Genomic DNA, 23,017 nt, shown 5'->3' on the forward strand with positions numbered 1-23,017 from the left:
TTTCGTGCTTGTAGAATTTTGGGACCAACATTCTTTTACTATTTCATCCTTTCTCTGTCTCTTTCTATCTCACCTGGTAGAGTTTCTGCTGGTAAAAATTTTTCAAAACCCTTGTGAGTCTCCTGTATATGTCATGAGAATTCACTCTACTAGTCAAGATACTATCACACAGATATTTTGTGAATGATTTGTTTCTCTTCCTGTTTTATTCCAGATAGCTGTGCTGTTCTCTGATTCACTAACATCTTTCAAGTGATTTCTATGTGAATGACACTGTAACTATTAATTTCTTCTTAGGCACTTACAAAAAGCTTTCCAGTCAAATGCTAGTTTTAAAGTATGCTTCCTTGACAGTGAACCTCTAAATTGAGCATCTTTTGTAATATGAATAGGCTCAGAATTTCTCAAATAATCAAGTTTTGGTTCTTTCTACTTCATAATTCTTCCCTCAGTGTACGTCTTTTCTCCCACGTTTTACTATAAGCACCAAGAAGCAACCAGGTCACATCTTTAACATTTTCTTTGGAAATCTCTTCAGTTAACTATCCAAGTTCTTCTTTTACAAAGTTTGCTTTCTGCGTAATTGTAGGACACTATCCCACTAAACTTTCTGCCGCTATATAGCAAGTACCTCCTTTCCTCCCGTTTCCAATAACGTGTTTCTCATTTCTCACTGAGTCCTCAATAGCAGTACCTTTAAGGTCCATATTTTTAGCCATAGTCTGCAGACAATAATTTAGCAATTCTCTAAGGTGACATATGATTTCTGTGCCATGATCATCAGTTTCTTCTGAAGTTTCACCAGCAAGATCTTAAATGATTGTATTTCAACTAATAGCCAATGCAATCCAACCTAAGTTTTTTTTCTAGCACGATCATCAAAATGTTCCAGCCTCAGGCCATTTTTCAATTACAAAGCCACTTTCACATTTTTTTAATATATATTTTTTAGAGCAGCACACAACTTCTAGGTACCAAAGGCTGTAACAGTTTCCTAAGGCTGCTCTAACAAATTACTACAAACTTGGTGATCTAAAACAACATAAATTTATGATCTTACAGTTCTGGAGGGCAGAAGTCCAAAATGTCTCTCACTGGGTTAAAACACAAGTACAAACAGGGCTGCTTTCTTTTCTGGAGGCTTTAGGGACAAGCCATTTGGTTTTTTTGGTTTGTTTGTTTTGGTTAGGTTTTTGGATTTTGCTTTTTCAGCTCCTTCTTCCATCTTCAAAACCAACAATGGCCACTCAAGTCTTTCTCATGATGCATCACTCTGACACTGACTCTTCTGCTTTCTCTCTTTGACTATGCAGGAGGACCCTTCTCCTTACCTTGTATCCACCGGAATATTTCAGGCTAACCTCCCCATCTCAATATCTTTAACATAATTACACCTGCAGTATCTCTTTTCACAAGTCGCGTTATAGACATTAACACACAGTTATTTTTGAGAGGAAACGCTATTTTGTCTACCACAGTTTGCTAGCAGTTCTCTCATAAGATTGGGAGTTTTCTTTTTTTGTCTGTTTCTTTCCTTGCTTTTAAATTATTTCTTTCGCTGTGACAAAACTCCCTTCCTATGCAACATCCCCCGAGCCACTGCATCACCCCTGGGACTTGAGGAACAAGAAACATTGAAGCAAATGTGAAACTTGTGCTGCATTCAGTATTTTGAGGAAAAGAAGTTCTTTTTCTCTGACCTAGGAGTTTGATAGCTTCTGCTAGCATCAACGTAATTGTGACAGTCTCCATTGTTAGCTTGCAAAGCAGAATAAGATTTCGGATGTATCACAGCGTATGACCGCTTTAGCCTGGTCAATCATTTTTGACTTAATAATTAACTTTAATTAAGTATGGTGTTGCTAAGCTCTCTGCCACTATATTAAAACGATCTCCTTTCTCTAATTTCTAATAACGTTTGTCCCTCTTTTCTGCCACCCTTTATGCACAGCCTTCTCCAAGAGCAGAAGGCTTCTATTAACAGTTTCCTCAAAGCACTCTGGGCTTTCACCGTAATTCTCCTCAAGGTCTACTTTCTAGTTTCAAACTCACTCTCACATTTCAAGTTTGTTTTCTTGCATCTCGCTTTTGGTTCCAAACAGAAATTTTGGTTCAAAAAAATCAGCTTTCTTTTGCTGAATAATAAATTATCCTAAAGTGTAAGAGCTTAAGACAACACATATTTCGTTCTCTTACAGTTTCTGAGGGTCAAGATTGAAATTCTTGGAGTAGCTTAGGAGAGAACTTCTGGCTCTAGAAACTAAGAGATTGCAGCCAAACTGTTAGCTGGTGATGCTTGACACCTCAAAGCTTACATGAGGCTTGTGAACCTGTATGCAAGCTCCTTCATATGGGTTTTGGCAGACATCAGTTCTTTGGTGGCTCTTGGCTGTCACAGAGTGGGTGATGAGAGCAGCAGTGAGAGGGAGAGAGAGAGACAGAAAGAGAGAGAGCACATGCAATATGAAAATATCACATATCAGTATTTTATAACCTAATCTTAGTAGTGACATATTTTACTTCTGCCATATATTATTTGACATCCAGACCAACCATGGTACAATGTGAGTGGAAATTATCTGGAGTTAAAATACATGAGGGCTCTCTTGAAGGATGAGCATTATAAACTGTATTGTTGGATATTGTTATTCCAAAATTAGTCTTCTTTTTCTATCAAAAATATTGATATTTTAAAATAATATTATGCAGAAGCCATCTCTATCAAATATCTTTTGTTACATATCTAAGACAGAAGAAATCATTTTATACCTATACCAAGTAAATTTTTAAACTTTCAGGGTTATAAATAAAAGAAATATTTTAATAGCATATTAATTATCCGTATTAATATATTTGCATATGGAATTGTCTAAAATACATTCATAATGTTAGATGAAAAAACCTGATTGAAAGTCTGAGTAACATGTGGCCAGGTTCCGTGGCTCATGCTTGCAATCCCAGCACTTTGGGAGGCCAGGACGGGATGAGGCCAGGAGATTGAGACCATCCTGGCTCACACGGTAAAACACTGTCTCTCCTAAAAATGCAAAAGAAAAAAATTAGCCGGGTGTGGTGGCAGGTGCCTGTAGTCCCAGCTACTCGGGAGGCTGAGTCAGGAGAATCACTTGAACCTGGGAGGCTGAGGTTGCAGTGAGCCGGGATCACACCACTGCACTCCAGCTTGGGCGACAGAGTGAGACTCTGTCTCAAAAAAAGAAAAAAAAAAAAAAAAAAGAAAGAAAGAAAGTCTGAGTAACATGATTCATGGCACACAAGAATGACCAGTATTTGTCTTTGGCTGGGTGCCCATGAACATATAGCTTCATGTCCATGATGTGGCCTCTGGTCATCTCGCCTACCTCATCTATTCTCATCTCCCTCCACCAGAGACACACTCTGTCCTCCTTGCTAATTCTAAACTCAAGAGGTACATTCCTGACTCAGGATTTCTACTCTGGCTATTCCTTCTACCTATAATCACCTTTCACAGATATCCTCATAATTTCCTACTTCACTTCTTTCAAATTTTTTGTCAAATGCCATCTTCTCAGTGAGACTTTCCCTGATTACAATTTACATTAACTCAGTACCTGCAGCTAATTCTCAATTCCTGCCTCAAATTTGTTGCATGTACTTACAAGCCTCTATAATATGTGAAACTTATTTTTTGTTGTTGTTTTTACTATCTGCCTCCCATACTAACCTGTAATTTCCAAAAGGCAAAATTTTTGTCTATCGTCTTCTTTAGTTAAGGGCCTCTGGAACTTAGAATACTGACTGAAACAGTGATAACTCAAAGAAAACTGCTGAATGAATGAGTGAATATATGGGGCTTCTTGAGGTAACAGGCTGGTAAATTAATCAGCAGGTTGAATAGTCCATACTGAATATTTCCTTTGCACCAATGAATAAGTTGTTATATTGAAATATAAGAAACTGGAATAAGTTAGAGACTTAGATCATCACTGAATATATTTGGAAATACTGCTTCTCAGATGTTGTCACACTGGGAGCTATTAAGGGATATAAAACTGTTTTAGATTATCATGGTAGCTCCAATATTCTTATTATCAACTAATATCAAGTGACCATTGCTGAACTGCACGAAACAACATTTATGGTTTTAATTTTAAAGTTGTTCCATGAATTTTTTTAGCACAACTTCAAAGCAATGGACCAAAGTTATATTCTATAGTGACTTGAAAGGCTGTATAATCCAGTTGATTTTTAGCTTTCCTGTGGAGCTTAAATTGTTACTGAGGTTGTGTGATAATAAACTCTATTTTTCCTATTGAGCGTCAGGCTAATATATAATTTTTTTTTCAGTTAATGGGATTTCTATTGTATTTTGTGGTAACATTTGCCAATTCGGTATCTCCTTTACTCAAAGCAAGATCAAAGGACTTTCTGCTCTCTGATCTCCAGTTCGTCAAACATCCTTGAATGACATTTCTCATTACTTTCTGAAAATACCCAAGGTAAGGCAGAATGTTTGCAATATAATATAGAATCACTTTGTCCCAAAAAAGACAGAGTGGCTAAAATTATTAATTTTATGTTTGCCAGAACTGTTGTCAGCAATTCTGTTACCACTTTAAAAGAAATGCTCAGTTCATATGACAGTTGAGAAGTATTTTCTCTTCTGCCCTTAGATTCTGCTAAACATCAATCCAATCAACAGTAGACCTCTCAAGCTAAGCTCTCGTATCTTCTAGGCACTATCAGACTAAAGGAAAGCCATAAGTGTACTGTGATTTAGCGCTTCTTACCCTGAATTCTGTTGCAATCAGATCAGCTTTGACCATTTTCATTCCATTTCTTGATACTTCATATAAGATTTACTTGAATAAAATGAAGATTCCTTTGGATAGAAAAAATATTTAAAAATAAGTTATAAGCTATATTTCATGTGGCTCTCCTGACCCAAAAAGATATATTACTAAGTGCAGTGTAATGAAGTGCTCCTCACCCAAAAATACAATTTACGTCCACCCAGAAACTCATGTGACTTTATTTGGAAATAGGGTTTTGCAGATATAATTAGCTAAGATGAAATCATTCTGATTTTGGGGACCCGAATTCAACAATGGATGTCCTTATAAGAAAGCCATGTGATGGCACAGAGACCTACAAGAAGAATTCCATGTAACAAGTAAAGCTAATTGAAGTGGTATCTATAAGCCAAGGAATGCCAATGAGGACCATAACCGCTAGAAACTAGTAATAGCCCAGGAAGGGTTCTTCCCTAGCCTTAAATGTCACCACTCTGCTGACACCTTGATTTTACAATTTTAGTCTTGAGAACTATAAGAAAATACGTTTCTATTATTTTAAGCCACCCTATTTATGGTATTTTGTTATAGCAGTCCTGAGAAACGAATACACTAATATTGAATCTATGAGAAATGTGTTTCAAATGGTTTATTTCAACATATTTTGAAATTCTATGTATTTCCCATAATGCATCAATTTCTGATGTATACATTCTTTTGAAGGCCTTCCAGGCTAATGTCATAATTAGGTGTGATTACCCCAAAATGACCCATTTTAAAACTTAAATGTTTTTCTTGACTTACTATCATGTATGCTATGACTCAAATTATATGTTTTTAAATAAATCTAGTTATAGAATTATAAGAAATAAGACAATGTGGTATGTCCTTTAGAACATCAATTTGCATATGATTCTATAACGAATAAAGGAAAAATGAAGATATTCCAGAGATAATAGAGTACTGCATTATATTCCCTGACCTGACTTATTTTTTCCTTTAAATAAAATTGAACCCATGGAGCTACAGAGTGAAATGACAGTTGCCAGAGGTTGGAAAAGGTGGCAGGGGTGGGAGGGGAATACGGTGATGGTTAATGGGTACAAATTAATACAGTTAGGCAGAATAAATAATATCTAGTATTCAGTAGAACAATAAGGTGCCTACAATGAACAATAATTTATTATATATTTTAAAATAACTAACAGAATGGACTTGGAATGTTCTTAACGTAAATACATTATAAAGGCTTGAGGTGGTTAACTACCTTGGTTTGATCATTACTCATGGCATGCTTGTAGCAAAACATCACATCTACCCCATAAATATATACAACCATTTTGTAGCCATAGTAATTAAAATTTTTTAAACCCTGTAGAGAATGAATAAAGGCACAAATGAAGGAAAAATAATTTAAACGTCTTTAGTTGACAAAGAGTTGTATCTAGAATAAATAGAAAAGTATTTCAATTAAAAAAAATTTAAGTGACAACAAACATTTAAAAAATAAAAACAAATGACACTAGAGTTGGCCAGGAAGTAGAGCAACTTTAACACTGATACATTGCTGGTGTGATTTGAAAATGTTAAAATTACTTTGGAAAATATATTGATATATTTTTATAAAATGTATTTTCCCTTGCCATATTTCCTAGCAAATCTAGTTTTCTATTTATCCTAGAGAAATAAAAACTTAAGTCCCCAATTTATTTGTGCAAAAATGTTTACCCTATGTATTTTGTAAATGTTTAAAGTTAGAAATGACTCCAAATATCTATCAATGGGTGAAAAGATACACAAAATCCAGAGTCTTTATATACTAGATGAATCACAAATTGTTTTGATAAATAAAATAAGCCGATAAAAGTAGTAGGTACAATATCATTCCATTGATATTGTTTTAGAATAGTCAAAACTAATCTATAGTGAGAAAATCAGATAAATGGTTGTCTGTATAAGTAAGTGTGAACACCTACTGCTGGTTGCAAGTAATTTATAGTAAAGTCTGAAGGGCTTGAAGAAATCTAGACTCTTGGGAAAAGTATCTTACAGAGGAGAATCTAAAGTAAAAACATCAAAACTAGGTAAGGTACAGTGGCTAACACCTGTAATCCCAGCACTTTGGGAGGCTGCATTCGGAGGATCACGAAGTCAGGAGTTTGAGACCAGCCTGGCCAGCATGGTGAAGCCTCGTCTCTACTAAAAATACAAAAATTAGCCAGGCGTGGTGGCACACACCTGTAATCCCAGCTACTTGGGAGACTGAGGAAGGAGAATCACTTGAACCCAGGAGGTGGAGGTTGCAGTGAGCCGGGATCATGCCATTGCATTCCAGCCTGGGCAATAGAGCAAGACTCTGTCTCAAAAAAAGCAAACAACAACAACAAAAACCAAAACTAAGCAGGAAAGGGTTAATGGAGCCCAAAATATAAGGAAGGCTTAGATAAAATTTTGGAACTTAAGCAATTTCAGAAGAGTTAAGAAAATTTAGCTAACATTTTTGAACTTTTCACAAAACTAGCAGTAGAGGAAATTCCAGACTACAAAATTAGGCAGGCTAACTTCCTGAAACTACAGAAATTCCAGTATGACAAAATTAGACAGGCTAACAGCCATTCTTCTCTTCTAGAATTTAATAAAACTAATTCACAGTAAAAATGTAATAAGAAACCTGATTAAGGACATAACTCACCCAAAATTATCATTTAAAAAATTAACAACAGTATATATTGGAATTATACTCTTATAAATAAAAAAATTCTAAAGATATGTCAGTTGAACATATAACACTATAACCCAACAGTACAATTTAAAAAAAAAAGGAGATAAAAATGAAAACAAGTTGTTAAAAAACAGCATAAATATGTTAGTGAACTCTGGAAATAACTAAAATAAAGGAAAATCATTTCAGGAACGAAGATTTTCCTCTGAGTAACATATGAGCAAACAGAAACAAGTCATATTATATGTGAGAAAGACTAAAAGGCGAAAGCTTTTAGAATTAAAAGAAATAAAAAGACAGAATTGATTTAAGAAAGAAGGGCTAGGTATGGTGACTTACACCTGTAATCCCAGAACTTTGGAAGGCCGAGGTGGAGGATCACCTGAGGTCAGGAGTTTAAGACCTGTCTAGCCAACACAGTGAAACCTCACCTCTAGTCTCTACTAAAAATACAAAAATTAACTGGGCGTGGTTGTAGGTGCCTGAAATCCCAGCTACTGGGGAGGCCGAGGCAGGAGAACCACTTGAACCTGGGAGGCGGAGGTTCCAGTGAGTTGAGATCAGTGACAGAGCAAGACGCCTACTCAAAAATAAATAAATAAATAAAATAAACAAACAAATAAATAAATAAATAAATAAATGGAGGACAAATTAAAACATAGGCAACACATACACACACATAATAGATTTTTCTGACAAAGAACAACCGAAGCAGGGAAAAAGAAAATGAAAAATGCTGCTACTCAAAATCTTCCCTGAGAAACTCTGAAATTACATTTTGAAAGAGAACATCCATTTATTGGAGGAAATTAGTCAAGAGCAACTAATACTGATACATATTCCAGTATAGTTGATGTCACATTTCTTTATTGCTGCTATAGCAAATGCTACAGACTTCATAACTAACACAATTTGTTATCTTTCACTTTTGGAGGTCAAAAGTCAATATGTTCCCTCTGGAGACTCTAGGCGAAAACCTGTATCTTCGCTGACATTTTTCGCTTCTGGAGGTTTTCCACATTCCCAGGCTTGAAGTCTCATATTACTCCCCCTTCTGTCCTCATCATTACATCTCCTTCTCTCACTCTGATCCTTCTTCTACCCTCTTAATAAGCACCCTTCTGATTACATTGTAGCCACCCAGATAATCGAGGTTAACCTCCCTATCTCAAAATCATTAACATAATCACAACTGCAAAGTCCCATTTTCCATGAAGGACAACATTTTCACAGGTTCTGGAGATTAAGAGATGGACATCTTTGGGAAACTTTATAGTGTCTACCATGGATTATAAAGAAAGAAAAGATAATGCTTTAGGCATCCAGACAAACAAAATCAACAAAACAAAGGAATTATAAAATACAATCAGATTATTATCAGACTTTCCAAGAGTAACACTGAGGCCAGAGAAAAAGAGAAAATTATCTTTTTTTAAACAGTTACATAAAAGAATATATGAATATGAGTTACAGATTTATTTTCCAACTAAACATATTTCAAATATAAAAGCCCCTGAAAAACTGTCGTGGAGTATTTTAAGTGTTCATAGAATGAGACTTTGAGAAGTCATTGAATGTGCTTCAAACAATTCTAATGGCTGGAAAGACATAAAAATGTATAAAAACTAGTGCATAATATTGTGTGTGTGTGTATATATATATATAACTAAGAATACTTGATATAAGAGATATAAGAGCTATAAAATACATTTTGACTGTAAATGGGGAAAACACACAAAAATAAACAATTAAAATATAATTAAAATATAATTAAAATGATGAGAAAAGGATACATCCATAGGGTAGAAGGGATTAAGTAAGCAATCTTTAGTCCTCAATTGCAATGCACAGTGTCAGAGGTCAATTAATGCTTTCCCGTGTATTACTGTGTCAATTGAAAATGGCTTGAAACAATAACCAAACCAGTATTAAGAAGTATTTCTGGTTATTAGATTGCCACGTTGAAATGTCATTTCTCACTAAAACAAAACATGGCTTCTTGAAGTATAGTTGACCCACAGCCATATCAGAAAGTGCCTAGAACATCTTCTCATACCCAATGACAGGGCCATTGAGTATGACTTCCAAAGGACTCAGAAGTCAATTTGAAGAGGTTTCCGCTATCTAAAGAAGGAATAACTTAAGGATAATTAAAGAAAAGCATGGTTGCAGATTGAACCCCATCAGATAGGTTTAAATACATAAAATTGCAAATTATAATAATAATAAAGTCATGACTTTTGGATAATGCTAGAGACCCAATTCATTCTTCTAAAAATTAGTGCTATGATTTTAATATGGTTTGTTTCAGCCCACAAATCTCATGTTGAAAGTTTGATTCCCAGTGTTGGAGGTAGAGCCTAGTAACTGTGTTTGGACCATGCAAGAAGATCCCTCATGAAAGGCTTGGTGCCATTCTCACTGGAGTGTGTGAGGTCTCCTTCTGAGTTCCTACAGTATCTGATTGTTGAAAAGAGCCTGACACCTCCTCTTATCTATCTTCCTTCCCCTCTTGTCGCATAATTTCTGCATGCCAGCTCTGTTTCTCCTTCTGTCATGAACGGAAGCAGCCTGAATCCTTTGTCAGAAGAAAATGCTGGTGCAATGCTTCTTATACAGCCTGCAGACCTATGACACAAATAAATCATTTTTTAAAATAAATTACACAGCCTAAGGTAATTCTTCATAGCAACACAATCAGATTAAGGCCATTAGTAATTAAAAGAAAAGAAGACATGGAATGCTTCTTTTGTAAGGATGAAACCACTGGGTAACAAAATGATAGCCGTTTATTTTTTAGGCAAACAGCTGAAGAAGAAATAATAAAATTATAATATCATGATTTTTCAATACCTACTGGAAAAATAGATTTAGGCTTCGAGCATTAAGAACAGCTAAAACAATAAAAAGAAAGAATTATGGTATATGCCTCTTTTTGAAGAACTTACCACCTGTAAATTAGACAAGCAAAAAAATTGAACTTTAATTCTGATTAAGTCTCTCAATTCAATTATTAAGAGAGTCACACTAACTTATACCATGTAGATATATATGAAGGAAACGCTACAGAAAAAAAAAAAAAATACGATGGCTTTTCAACAAGTTAATTACAAAGAAACGTAGACGCAATTTCTTTAGGCAATTAAACGATATTTTAGGGGAATAAGGAATGGAAGAGCTAAACTATAGTGTTAAGTGGTACACAATTGGGTGGTAAAATTATAAAGAAAAGAAAGGCACTATTTACTGTAAAATCAGGCTGGTCGTTGTTCTTAGCAAGAGAGAGTCTGTGATTGGGAAGAGGCATGTAAAACATTTCCAGGGAAGCTATATCTTCTGCCCCGACTTTTCGCAGTATAATAAGTCATCAAATTATACATTTGTGTTCTTAATCTACAGTGTAAAAATGATATTTAAAGGTAAAAAGATTAAAATAACAGAAAAGTTAACGTTTAATCCAGTAAATTGTTCATTATAGTGAGTGATGTCATGTACCATTTATCTCTTATCATCAGAGATGAGAAAGTGGCTACATATCCATGCAGTAATGGTTTCTTAATATTTTCAATTATAAAATTGAAAATCATTTTCTGTGGGTCTACTTGGCAAGAAATACCAAATATTGAAATGATCACAATCCTTGACACAATCACATCATTTGTTAATTTTTTAAATTGGCAAAGATGTGAAGTAATTGGAATCCTTATACACTGTCACCGAGAATGTAGAATGATGCAACCAATATGGAAAACAGTATGGAAGTTCCTCAAAAAATAAAAATATGTAAGTATTATATGCAAATCCCACTTCTGGGTATTTTCCCAGAAAACAAAAAATTGAAGTCAGGGTCTTAAAGAATGTTTAGCACTCTCATGTTCACTGCAGAATTATTTACAATAGCCAAAATTTGAAACAACCTACATGTCCATTGATAGATTAATGTATTCTTAAAAATGATATATACATACAATGCAAGATAATTCAGCATTTACAAAAAGAAATCCTGCAATATGCGACAACAAGGATGAACTTTGAGGACACTGCGTTAAGTGAAATAAGCCAGTCAGAGAAGGTCAAATACTGCATGATTCAATTTGTCACAGGTATATAAAATATTCAGACTCATAGAAGCAGAAAAAGTGAGGTTGCAAAAGACTGGGGAGAGGAAAATGAGAAATTGTTGCTCAATGGCTATAATATTTCTGTTATATAATATTAATAAGTTCTAAAGATCTATTGCATGGCATAGCACCTACAATTAAAAATACCATACTGAGCCCTTTAGAGGATATATCTCATATAACTGTTCTTACCACACACACGTGCACACACACACATACTACACATACACATTGCAAATGAAAAAATTACAGACACAGACATAGAAAAAACAAGGAAAGGTATGGGCACGCTGGCTCACACTTGTAATCCCAGCACTTTGGGAAGCAAAAGCAGGAGGATCACTTGAGGCCAGCAGTTTGAGACCAGCCTGGCTAACATGGCAAAACCCTATCTCTACTAAAAACACACCAAAAAATTAGCTGGGTCTGATTACGCCTGCCTGTAGTCCCAACTACTCGGGTGGTTGAGGCAGGAGAATCGCTAGAACTTGTGAGGTGGAAGCTGCAGTGAGCCGAGATCAAGCCAAAGCACTACAGCCTAGACAACAAAGCAAGACTATCTCAAAAAGAAAAGAAAAGAAAAAACAATAGCTATGTTAAGCATCTTAATTGTGGTGATGATATCATGGGTGTATGCAAAGTCTCAATTCATTAAAATGTATATATTAAATATGTGTTATTTTTACATATAATTTCTAATTCAATAAGGTTAAAAAGGAAATCAACAAAAAACTATTTTTTAAATTTCTAACCATAAAATTTATGCATTATAGACTGTAACATATATATTACAACTATATTATGTATTTACAGTACAGAGCATAATGAGAAACAGTACAGGTACATTGAACAATTAACAGAGTGCACACATTGGTTGTCTATGAATGAAACACAATAAGAGATTTTGAAAGATTTCTCCCTTGCTATTTCTATTTACTCTAAACTCCTTACTATGGATCTTTCTACATACCTAGTTTTGACTTCACTTATTTCTTTTACTCCCTTATTTTCTCTTTTTAGCACTTGTCATTATCTTACTGATGTTTAACTTGTTTGCTTTTCTTGCTTATAGTGTCATTAGAAGTTCTATGCAGGCAAGAATTTTTCTCTATTTGGGTCATTGATGAATCTCTAAGACTTAAAGTAGTGTCTGCAATGCAGTCAAATTATAACACATGTTTATTAAACTGGTAGATACATGGTTAAGTCTATATTATTTTGTAATTAAAAAATAAATATTATTTTTAAATGTTTATATAAATCCCAGAGTAATGAAAAATTTATGGACACTACACCCCCAAACATATGTCAAACTTATTATACCCTTAAACTTATGTCAAAAATTACTATGTTGATCATAGAAATGACCATGTTTTGCTCTTTCAATTTTTATAGGCCTTGATATTTTTTATATTTCAACATTAATAATACTATATTTAAAATGTTACATTGATGTCTGTACTCATGCAGTGGTATTTCTTAACCCAGTTTTATTTTTTAAATGAACTCCACTCTAGCCACCTGGTTTTCAAATGTTACCGTCATATGAAAAAATTACTATTGACATGCACCTTGCCTTTATTTTTAACTTGAGCTGAATTGTATCAAAGAAAATCTCATGTTTTTCATCTATGGCAGGAATGTAACAGACTAAATACCACTTGTCTAAAATGCTCCCTGGTTGTGTTGTCCCACTAAATACATTTACACTGAAATCACAACACTTTTAACAGAGAAAATGAGAACTGCGCATTTTGTATTATTTGACAAGGACATGACATTATGTGTTCAACGTAAGTTTCTGAACTGCATATTCTAAAATGGGTTTATTTTATAATGATTAAGTTTTCCTTTCAACTACATCTTTGCTGCTTGAATTAAGTAACTACTAACGTAGGAAATCACAGTTATTTCAATAAGAAAACTCAGCTATTGTGCAAGTATACAGGAGCACACTCCATTAACCTTTCTGTCCTTGGAAATCAGACTGACATATTGTGCAACTTCAATTAGCTTGTCAAATAAATGCACCGCCACTACAATTCTTTTCTTTAGTTCAGGTTTAGGAAATGAGGTATGCCAAAAACAGAATAAGCATTATAATTTTCTTCTCTGGGAGAAATATTAGGCAATGCATATTGAAGTAATATTTAAAACAGGATTTTTTTTTATCAACTGTAACATGAATGATAATAGACATGGTTCCTGATTTGACATTTCATTCCATTTTTCTTTTAATAGTGAAGACCATGGAGCCCATTTAAAATTGAATGGGGCTGGTATTTTCATCATGTTGGCTATATACAAAGCAAAATTTGACTAGATTTTGTTTCCTGTAGCTAAATAACTTACATTATTGGCCATACACATATAGAATAACAAAAAATGTGAGAAGTGGAATCATGTAGATAGATAGATAGATAGATAGATAGATAGATAGATAGATAGACATATATATAGATATCGTATATTATATATTATACATATATTATATATATTATTAAAATGGTAGAGACATTTAATTGGCCATCTTTAAAAAGGTTACCCTATTGTCTGGAAGTAAATGTATTTCAATTTATTGTCAATTTCCATAAAATGCAAACAAAGGCAAACATCTTTATCTTTATTACAAGCTTGAAACTTGTGTAACTACTGCTTACTTTCAATAATATATTTGACCAAAAAATAGGTACTCCTCAGGAAAAATAATTGCAATTATTTTAACAAATATTCCTCAAAATATAGTTTTACACCAAATCAAACATAATTGCTTAATTTTTTATTGCAGTGCCCATATATGACGGTAAAGAAAACAAATTTACCAGTTACAAATCTGTGTGAATCAGCACTAATGTTTAGAATATGATCAAAACTTGAATATTATAAAAATAAAGAATATGCAAGGTCAGGCTTGAAGACAGTTATCAACTCTACATTTTTTTCTTTCACTATAAATGCACATTTTTTAAAATCAAAGAAATGTGTCTTTAATAGAGTGAAGCTATATATTTTCTAACATGTCTTAATATGTCAATAATTTAAGTTAGTTTTCCACCTTTATTCTTCCCAACATCACAGTCTAACTCATCTCTTTATACATGATCCAATATTTACATATAGTTCTCAACTTTTGGTCTGATCTGATACTAGTTATCTTCCTATTCTGGGTGATAAACGAATATCAACGTTGAAATTGAATTTAGTCTGTAATACAGGTTAGGAAAAAATATCTTGGTGATAGCAATGTATAGAATTTTTATAAGGATATATTAATTTTATCTGTGTTAAGGTTGTATCTATATTTTCATGTTTTAATATATATCCACATTTGACTCACACTTATTTGGTTTATAGATATGAAATAAATAAATCAAAAGGGACCCTTGTGTGACTAGATACATACTTGCAAAAAGATGCATCTATTATGTTCCATTGTATATCTATTGTGGTTTTATTACAGAGATAGTATACTTAACAAATATTTCTAAGTGATCATCAGAAGACCTGGACACTGAGAGCAATTTTAAAAAGAAGCACATTTTCTTTGATTTCATTTCTGCAAATACTCGGAATAAAAAAAGTAAATAATATTTTCAACAAAGTGATTTGTGGCTGCACAAGTGGTATCATAGCCTGAGTTATCCGGAAAGAAGTGTCCTAGGCAGTGATTCATAAGTTACTGTTTCACTAGGGAAAGAATCCCTGAGTCAGTAGTACAAGATGAAGGGAATGAAGTGAGAAAGTTGGGAGGGGTCATTGTTTTTCTAGAATCCTGACCGTTATTACTGATTACATGATCCCTCTAAACCAGAAGTCCCAAAATTTTTTGGCACCAGAGGCTAGTTTATTGGAAGGCATGCTTTTTTTTCCACAGCTGGGTGGGAGGATGGTTTCAGGATGAAACTGTTCTACCTCAGATCATCAGGCATTAGATTCTCATAAAAAGTGCAAAACCTAGATCCCTCGCATGCACAGTTCACAATAGGGTTCCCACTCTTCTGAGAATCTAATGTTGCTGCTGATCCGTCTGGAAATGGAGCTCAGATGACAATGCTGGCTCACCCACCACTCACCTCCTGCCATGTAGCCCAGTTCCTTACAGGCCAGAGGCCAGTACCATTCTATTGCCTGGGGTTGAGGACCCCTGACTTAAATGATCCAAGAAACCAGCTAAACTGCGTGTCTCAATTGCCCATGGATGAGAAGAGAATGAAGACTTTATATTTTAGCTTTCATTGGCCAAAGGTTTTAAGTAACTCCTCCATATTCCTAAGTTGGATCTGGAGGCACTAAGCAGGATTCCATTTTGGTAATGAATGGTAAACATTGTGAGAGAAGGAAAAGCTACTAGGGATATACAAGGCAGGGGCACAGAGAAATTACGAGGTTTTGCTCCCAGGAAGCAAACTAAAGCCAATGGGCTGTAATAGCCAGGAAAAGAGACGGATGATGTCAGCAGACCTGCAGCAGTGAATGAATGTCTGATTTGGGAAGTTACCTTTGTAGTCTCATAATATTCAGTCATAGTCTTGACATGATTGTAGTTTTTCATTAATAGAGACTAAAAGAATAATTACTATATTTAAAATTATGGATAGCTCTTTTTGTTTCTATAACACTGAAAATATTTTTGAAAATGTCAAGGGGAATAAATTGAAGTATTATTATACATACTCTGGCTTTAGTTTGATTATCAAATAGGAAGAGACACCAAAGGAACAATGCTTCTGTTTTAGTCAAAAGTCAAGTTTATTTTCAATCTTTGTTTTCTGTTTGTACTGCAGAATAGGGAAGACCCCAAAAAAGTTTTTAACTAAGTATGAGAATAAAATCAAAGGTGAAAGTATCTGAAAATGTCAGATAATGTTAATTGGGGATGGAGAGGTGCTGTTCAAAAGAAGAAAGGAAGAAAACTGACTTAAATGTTGATGTATTGAAAAACTATGAAAAAATAACATTTGCCTATGTTCATTCGGAGGTTCATTATTGGAAAAAGGCAGTTCCTATATAAATGCTAACACTATCAAAATGTGATTTTGTGCTAAAGCAATAACTTTGTCTTCAAGTAGCACACCAGGTTGCTTTATGCATTGTAAAGTAAAAAAGTCAAGCATGATATGAGAGATCTTAGTGAAATAGGTTTGGAAACTTACAAGTGTTTCTCCAACACTTTGGAGGAAAATTTTCTTTCCAAACAAAGTTTAAGCTGAAAGAAAGTCTATGTACTCTGAAACAGAGCACGTATAATTTTGGGCAATGCAAATGCCTTTCCTACTTCAATAAAGAATATCTTCCTCAATATTTTGTGATCTGTGTTCTACAATTTTACTTTTTACCGACAAGCACTCTTCACACAATACAAGAAAAAAAGCTGTGTCTATTATAAATATCATCCATCACATTTCATAATGACAAGGCTTAGAATAATTTGCACGTATTTAGAAACTTAAAGAGTTATTAAAATGTAGAACAGAATAACAAGTTGTTCTCATTTTCTTCACACAGAAGTAATAAGAGTTTCTGGAGGACATAACCAGAAAGAAGAATTTGATTAAAAAAAAAATCCCATTCAAAAAAAACCTACAAGAATTGCTATTGCAGTGAGGTTGAGCAGATATTTGTAAGAATATAATTAGACAAAATTTCGATTTTGGCATTTACAGTTTATACATTGTATGTTGCTGAAAATGCTTTTATGACATGTTGGCTCTAAAAATATGATCTGAACATTTGTATCATTTTTTCAGTTTTGAGGGAAATGCTTCTTTAGGCTTATCAGAAAATTGTTTTTTGAAGCAGAAACCATGAGATGCTACAAAAATCTACTAAATTGGCAAATTAAATGCTTCGCGAAGAGAGCATTACACTAAAATTATGAATTTGTAATTTTTCTCTTGCTCTTATCAATAGCATAACAAAGTATAACTGGTAGAAAATAATCTTATTTCCTTGAGAAATAAAAAATGAGAACTATAAGTTCAAAAATATAATTATTGAAATAGCCTGGTGGAACATAACCTAATTCATTTTTCATGTTGTAAAGCAATCTAACACTTTTGTTAATGTTCCAAGCACTTTTTTTTCTTTTGTCATCAGCTTAAATAGTAAAAGTGTATTGGATGCCAATGATATTGTCATTTCTCACATTGAAGACCATGCCAAATTTCAACATTTAAAAGTTTTTAGAAAAATAGCATCATCGATGAAAGTTTTCACTGTGAAAAGTTAAGAGAGTTGGGAGTAGTTTCCTCTTTTTTGGTGTTTTCTATAATGTTTTTGTACATAAGGGAAAATACAGATATTTAAATATATGTTTATTGTTTATATTTGATCATAAAAATGACAAAAGGAGAATGCCATAAATATATCTCATGGAAAACTTGCTTTTATGAGTTTGTATGAACTTCATAGGAAGATCAATATTTGATTTCTTAAAAAATGAGTCTAAGAAAATAATCATATATATTTCTATCTATCTATCTATTTAGCTATCTATCTATCTATCTATCTATCTATCTATGTAATTTATCATCTATCTTCGCATCTATTTCTTCCTTCATCAATTTCTCTATTTGATAATGAAATCTGTCTCTTCACGAAAGTTTGGGAACACAGAGGGGCTTTGTACTTCTGACTGTGGAACTATCAGTGCAAACGATTAGTCATTGCAGTAAAGTGAGCATGAGTTTCTCAAAATTAGATTTCAGTATTCTTTTTCCAAATTTGGAAATGTGCATAATCCATTTTTGTTATTTTAGTTGCTGTTAAGTCATGATGGCAGCAGAAGCTATAGCAGTAAAAGTAATGGTTAGTCTTAGAGCAGTGGAGGAACTTCCCATTCTCTGTCCACATAGATAGCGAAAGGAAGACATTCCAAACTATGTACGTGACTCTCAGTTATATTTATATTTTTCTATTGGATTTTAAAATTAATATTTTAAAAATTAGGTTAAAACCAAAGCTTTACCAAAATATAATAGTGAAAAATATGAAATAATCAATATATATTTAACTATATATATTATCTCTCAATTTATTTATATTTCTGTATCTCACTATATCATGGTCTTTCATTTGTGCTTATTTCCCCAATTATAAGCAACATTCCAGAACTTCTATTTATAAAATAAAATATCACAAGTCACTTTTCAAAGCATGAATAACATGTTTTAGACAAATTAAGAGGAATACACAATTCTGCATTCTAATATTCAACATGAATGTTATGTTACATAAACCTATAAAAGAATCAGGAACAGACTGGAATAAATTTCATGCATAAAAAGTGTTCAATAAATATTAATCATATTTTCAAAAATGAGTCAATGATATATATGTTGCAACATAAACAATGACATGTATTTTTAGGCAAAGTATTAAACATAGTGCTAATTCTTATAGTTTTCCTGTTTTGTTTTGTTGTTATTAAACAAAGAGAGTATATCCATTTCTTAGATTATTATGTCTTTTCAATTGGACAAAAGATTAATATTGCACTAGATGTGCCTGATGTACTTATAAAAAATTTTGATATGTAATATTTTATTATTTGAAAAATATTCGGAACAATATATACCTTCTCATGTATACAGCGCATATTTCTACCTCTGGGCCTTTCTACTGCCTGTTAGTTAGGCATGAACTATACTTATCCAGATTTTTTAGCGCTCATTCCTAAACTATAATCAAGTCTTTTGAAATATTGCCCTCTTCTCCCAAACTGAAACATATAGAAACATGAGTCTTTTCAGGTCCAACTTTCCCTGATATTCCTATTTGAAATCATAGCTCCCATCACTTTGTCTCTTTATCGTGGTTTATTTTTATTGTGTATATAAAATGCTAATGATACCATACATATTTATTTATTCATGGTTTATTTCCACAGTATCATGGTTTATTTCCACAGTATCACTCAGGGATCTTAATAGCAGTCAATGAAAGTGATTCTGCTAATGAAGCGAAAATGGTTGTTTTAAAAAAAAAGAAAAAGAAAATCAGTTCACAGCATTGCTTGTAGAGTTGGGGAACCAGCCTCAGCACTCCGTAACATGATGGAGAAAAAAATTGACCGTCAGGGAAACAACATGATTGCCACTGCCTCACCGAACCCTGGAGGCAACTGCTGCTTTTAATGATACTGCCAGCTTCATTGATGCCTTTTCTGTGCCCAAAACTCAGTCCACAGCTGCTCCTGAAATTAAGATGCCTGCTGAATTAGCCAAAAATTAATTCCCATTTCCTTAGAGTTTCCTTCCTCAATTTGCTCACTTCCAAATCAAAGTCTCACATTAATACGTTTGAATGGTAGGGGTTTGGCTCAATAAAGTTTGAATGCATTTTACAGATTGTGATTTTCTTGTATATTGTCCCTGTGCGCTTAAGCTGTCATAACAAAATGCCACAGGCTGGGTAGCTTAAATAATATAAATTTATTTCCTCACACTTCTGGAATGAGGAAGTCCCAGATCAGGGTGCTGGCACTATTGATTTTTGATGATAGTTCACTTCTTATCTTGCAGAGGGCTGGCTTCTTTTTGTGTCCTCACCAGGTACAGGGATGGGAGACTGAAATGGAAAAGGGGGGTTTAGAGAGAACAATCTCTTTGGTGTCTCTTCCTATAAGGGCATTAATTCTATCATGAGGGCCTCAATGCCATGACCTCATTGAGCCTACTTACTTCCCAAAGGCCTTCTTTAAATTATTTGGGAAAGAAGTTAGTCTGATGATTTTATATTTTTAATGTATTTTACTGAATAATTATAATCTTTAAAGATGATCTCATTGTAGAGATATTCCAATACAGGACAAAATTATTATTGTATTAATTATACTTTCAAAACAATAATATAAGAGTGGTTTCAAGTGTACATAAATTAATTTAAGTCAGTCACGATCATTTGAAGTTTTGAGAAAGCGTGTCATGATTTATTCAAGTTGGACAGTTGAGATGTCAGACATATGAAAAAATTGCATACGGCTCCCCTTTTTCTCAAAAAGAAGACTCTCTCCTATATTTTGTGAGTAATTGATTTATGTCTCCAAATCACTTTTCTATGTAGATTCAGAATTTTATATATGTATATACTAAGAATATCCCAATAAATAAACAAAACATTTCTTATAATAACATATTATATTAAAGCTTTACTAAAAAAAAATTGTTGGTAATATGAAATCCGCCTGAAAAGATTGAATCAATCTATGATTTAAGAAGTATGCACTTTTTGATACAGTGGGTAGGTAGGACAGATGTTGGAAGACAACAAAACAGATGCTAAATGATTCTCTTTTTACAAGACATTTATAAAAGAGAAACAAAATTAAATGTCAAAATGATAGAACTACTCTCAGTTCAGAGATATAAACCTCCCCAAACTCATTAAACTGGAAATAACAGCCAAAACAGGTGTTTACGTAAGTGGGAGCTTAAAACTTATATGGTATGTGGGAAAATATGTTCTTACTAGAATAAGATATATATGCCAATTTTTCTGTTCATATTTAAAATACTTTACAGTGATATTTTGAGAGAGGCTACTTTATTTTCACGATCTGTGGGTGAATTTAAATGAATACAATTTCAACATCACAAATGTAAAACTAAAGAAAAAATGTGCCTATGCAAAAAATGAAATAGAAAAATCGCTGTCAAAAACAAGAGAAAGTGCATTATCATTTGAAAAATAACACTACTTTCTTTGAATTATCAAAAATAGATATATTTAATTATGATATCTAGAAACAAGCTTAGAGGAAATTGTAGACACAGGCACAGATGTGATTTTGTGCAGCCAATATTAAAATAGCACATAATTACCACCACAAATAGAATAAATGTCTGTGTCTAGTTCTGTAGGTATTTCTTTCTGTTTCCAGGGATGCTTAGATTTTAAAACTGAAATGAGCAGCATATTCACTTTTTCCCATGTGTTTATAATGAGGCACAAAGAGGGAAAAGTGAATTCTCCTTTAGGCCAATCAATGCAGAAGGCTGTCTGATAACCAGTTGACTCACAGTCAGTGATCTATCGTAGCTTCCGAACTGAGGTGACTTTAAATCAGGTATTAGACAATAAAATAACAGGTGAGTATATTTCAAGATGCTTAAAATATGGTACTTAATTGCAATCTAAATTGATTAACATATATTGTTATAATTGTTGCATAGGTCAATCGTTTCTGTCCATGAAAGTTAACTATATAGAAAGACGTAAAAATTTATTGCATTACCCCTATGTATATATTTATCTTCATTTAAATTTAACTGTATATATATTTTATCATTTTTAAGCTCAGGGGTACATGTGCAGGTTTGTTAGGTAGGTAAATTTGTGTCATGGGCGTTTGTTATACAGATTATTTCATCCTGTAGGTATTAAGCCTAGTACCCATTAGTAATTTTTCCTAATTTTCTCACTCCTTTCATTCTATAAGAAAGATTTTCCAAAAGATATAGTTTTTATTAGTCATTTTAAATTTAAATATTTTTATAAATGACAAAATGAATTATCCTAAGTACTAGAGATAAAATGTGTATACCTACATTTCCAAAGGAATCATTAAACTTTGGATTGAATTTTGCATTAATGTTAATCTGATTTTGCTCAACCAAGGTGTTAATAAAATGTATATGTCACTGATTGTTTTTTATTATAAATTTATATGGAATACTGATAGTAATAGAATTTTTATTTTAATAACTCTGCTAGGCAATAAGTTCATTTACATCCTCAACATGCAGGGACATAAACTAACTACAATGTAGTTCTCTTGCATTTCAGTTGGCATTCTTCGTTAGCAGATTGAAGATAAGCAACATTATTCTAAGGTGTTAATTGAATTAATTTATTTAGTGTATAGTTGTTAAATGTTGACAATGTCTAGAACATTGCCCAGGGACTAGAGATAGATACACTAGAGAACAAAGTAAATACAATTCCTAGACTCCTGGAATTCAGAGCGTAGTGTGAGTGAAAAATATTAAGCCAATATTCACAAGAAGCATAATGCAAATCCTTATTGAACTGTGTTCTAGATTGTTTCCTTCCTAGAAAATCGTTATTTTATTTTCCTCATAATGATTTATTTTACATGCAGTGTAACTGGGGAAATATTCTGAAAAAAATTAAGACTCTGTTTACATGTGTAACAGAGAAACCATAGACTTGGACAAGTTTCCCCTGAAGATAAAACAAAACCAAATATTGATAGTGGCACCTAAACAATGAGTACAAAGGGTGAAATAGGAGAAACTGGCAGTTACAGTTAAGAAAGCTGCAAGGTTAATGTTAGATTTTAAAACTGAAATGAGCAGTATATTCACTTTTCCCCATATGTTTATAACGAAGCACAAAGAGAGAAAAGTGAATTCTTTTTTTGACCAAGAAATGCAGAAGGC

Source organism: Chlorocebus sabaeus, chromosome 2, assembly GCF_047675955.1.
Source record: "Chlorocebus sabaeus isolate Y175 chromosome 2, mChlSab1.0.hap1, whole genome shotgun sequence".
Lineage (NCBI taxonomy): Eukaryota > Metazoa > Chordata > Mammalia > Primates > Cercopithecidae > Chlorocebus > Chlorocebus sabaeus.